Here is a 3026-nt window from a genome sequence, read left to right as displayed (position 1 = left end):
TGGGTCAATTTAGACTCATAGTGATCCTGTGTACAACAGAACAGAACACTGTCCAGTCATGGCCCATCCTCACAATCCTTACTATGGTTGAGCCCTTCATTGCAGCCATTGTGTCAATCCATCTCATTGAGAGTCTTCCTCCTTTTCACTGACCTTCTACTTTACCATACATGATATCCTTCTCCAGGGAATGGTCCCTTCTGACCATGTGACCAAAGTAGTTGAGATAAAGTCTGTCCATTCTTAAAGAGCATTCTGGCTGCACTTCTTCCAGGAGAGATTTGTTCTTTCTTCTGGCAGTCCATGGTATTTTCAGTATTCTTTGCCAACACCATAGTTCAGAAGCATCAACTCTTCTTCAGTCTTCTTTATTCTTTCACCAACTCATAAATGTATATGTAAAAGCATTCTTTGCCAGCACCGCATCACAAAAGCATGTGTACATGTAGATGTATATGAGGTGACTGAAAATACCATGGCTGAGGTTAGGCTCACATTTGTCTTCAAAATGACATCTGTGCTCCTTAAGTCTTTAAGGGGGCCTTACAGAGCAACTGATGGTCTGTTCCACAGTCAGCTCTTGGCCGTGTGCTAAATTATTATACTGAGCTTCTCATTCTTTTTCCACAGATATAGTCATTTTGATTCTTATGAATTCCATTTGGCAAAGTCCACATATATAGTCATCTTTTATGTTGTTGACGAATAATATTTGAAATGAAGTCACTGATCTTGTAAAATTCTATCATGAGCTTTCTGCATCATTTCATTCACCAAGGCCATATTTTTCTACTCCTGAGGCTTCTTCTGTGCTTCCAACTTTTGTAATCTAATCACCAGTAACTATTAGTATATTTTCATTGTGTATTTGGTCAACTTCAGAAGGCAGAAGTTGGTGAACATTTTCAATTTCTCCATCTTTGGGTTTAGTGGTCAGCACATAAACTTGAATAATATTATTATTAATCTTCTTTGTAAGCATATGGATAATATCCTATCACTGACAGCATTGTACTTCAGGTTACATTTTGAAATATCATTTTTGACAATGAATACAACACCATTCTTCTTCAATTTTGTCATTCCCAGCATGTGTTGTTGTTAGGTGCCGTTGAGTTGTCTCTGACTCATAGTGACACTATGCACAGAAGAATGAACACTGCCTGGTCCCATGCCAACTCTGCGATCCCTGCTATACTTGAGCCCATCACTGCAGCCACTGTGTCAATCCATCTCGTTGAGGTCCTTCCCCTCTTTCATTGACCCTCTGCCTTACCAAGCATGACATCCTGTTCCAGGGAATGGTCCCTTCTGACAATATGACCAAAGTAGGTGAGACGATGTCTGGCCATTCTTGCTTCCAAGGAGCATTCTGGCTGCACTTCCTCCAGGACAGATTTGTTAGTTCTTTTAGCAGTCTGTGGTATTTTCTTCATTCTTTGCCAGCAACACATCTCAAAAGCATCAGTTCTTCTTTGGTGCTCCTTATTTACTGTCCAGCTCTCACATGCATATGAGGTGATCAAAAATATCATGGCTTGTGTAAGGTGCACCTTAGTCCTCAAGGAGACATCTTTGCTCCCTAGCAAACACTTGAAAGAGGTCCTTTGCAGATGACTTGCCCAGTGCCATACGCCATCTGATGTCCTTACTGCTGCTTCCATTGGTGTCGATTGTAGAACCAAGCAATGTGAAGTGTTTGACAAATTTAATCTTCTTTCCATGTATCATGATGCTGCTAATGGGTCTAGTTGTGAGAATTTCTGTTTTCTTTATATTGAGATGTAATCCATACTGAAGATTGTATTCGTCAATCTTATTCCCAGCATAGTAGACAATATGATTGTCCAATGCCAACTGGCCAATGCCAGTCTATTTCAGCTAAATAATGCCTTAGATAAGGAGCTCTGGTGGCATAATGCTTAAGGGATTTGACTGCTAACGAGGAGATTGGCTGTTCAAACTCACCAGCCACTCCACAGAAGGACTATTGGGCAATCCACTTCCATAAAGAGTTGTTGCCCAAAGGGCATCGTTATGAGTCAGAATCACTTGATGGCAGTGAGTTTTGTTTTCTTGGTTTGGAATGCCTAAGACATTGATCTTTATAAGCTCTATTTCATTTCTGACAAATTCCTTTTTCTAAATTTCATACTTCATATATTTCATTTTCTGATGATTAACGAATATTTGTAGCTGTTTCTTCTCATTTTGAGTCAGGCCACGTTAGCAAATAAAAGTCCCAAAAGTTTTACTCCATCTACACCATTAGATCCACTCTACTTTGCAGAGGCAGCTCTTCCCCAGTTGAGTGGCTTCCAACCTGAGGGGCTCATCTTTGGACATTATACTAGGCACTATTTCATGGCTATTCGTCTGAATTAGCTCTGTTATCAATGTTATTAAGATGGTGGTTCTGGCCGTTTTGCAGATGGTTCATCTGAATTAGCTCTGTCATCATTGCTATTTTCATCTTCTGCATCATCATCATCATCATCACCATCACCATCACCATCACCATCACCATCACCGTCCAAGGCCTCTTCCACAGCCGCCGCCATCTGGTCCTGCACTTCCCGCTGTATCATGGGGCTGAGGAGCTCATCTGCCTTCTGTCTCATCTTACCCAGCCCCAACAACAGGCCCTGGTAAGGGGCAGCACCGCCCGGCGCCTCACAAGACACCCGTATGTGCTGCCGCTGCCCGTCCTGCCCGACAAACTCTGCCTATAGCTCCATGGCAACCACCGAGCTTCTAGTGGATGCCATAGAAACACCAAAGTTGTTTTTTAAGTGTTATGTTATGCAGTTACTACTACTGTGAATTGCCTGCTCGTATCCATTACTAATTTTCTATTTAGATGTTTGTTTTTTTCTTATTTAATTATTTTTGTATTTTCTGTATATACTATGATTTGGAATCGTCTTGACAGCACACAACAACAGCACTTTTTTAGTCATAAGCTTTGTTATATCTTCTTTTAGTTTGTTGTCTGGCTTATAGCATATTTTGTTGTAAAGGCATTA

The 3026-nt window shown here is 40.9% G+C and overlaps 1 pseudogene; it reads right to left on the bottom strand.

The window, feature by feature from the left end:
- Positions 1-2402: 2402 nt before the first annotated feature.
- LOC103201755 lies at positions 2403-2738 on the bottom strand (annotated as a pseudogene).
- Positions 2739-3026: the final 288 nt, after the last annotated feature.

This window comes from Orycteropus afer, unplaced genomic scaffold (genome assembly GCF_000298275.1).
Source record: "Orycteropus afer afer isolate SDZICR_OR568_19922 unplaced genomic scaffold, OryAfe1.0 scaffold00164, whole genome shotgun sequence".
Taxonomy (NCBI): domain Eukaryota; kingdom Metazoa; phylum Chordata; class Mammalia; order Tubulidentata; family Orycteropodidae; genus Orycteropus; species Orycteropus afer.
The sequence above is the reverse complement of the archived record's forward strand: the minus strand, read 5'-3'. Positions and strand labels throughout refer to the sequence as shown.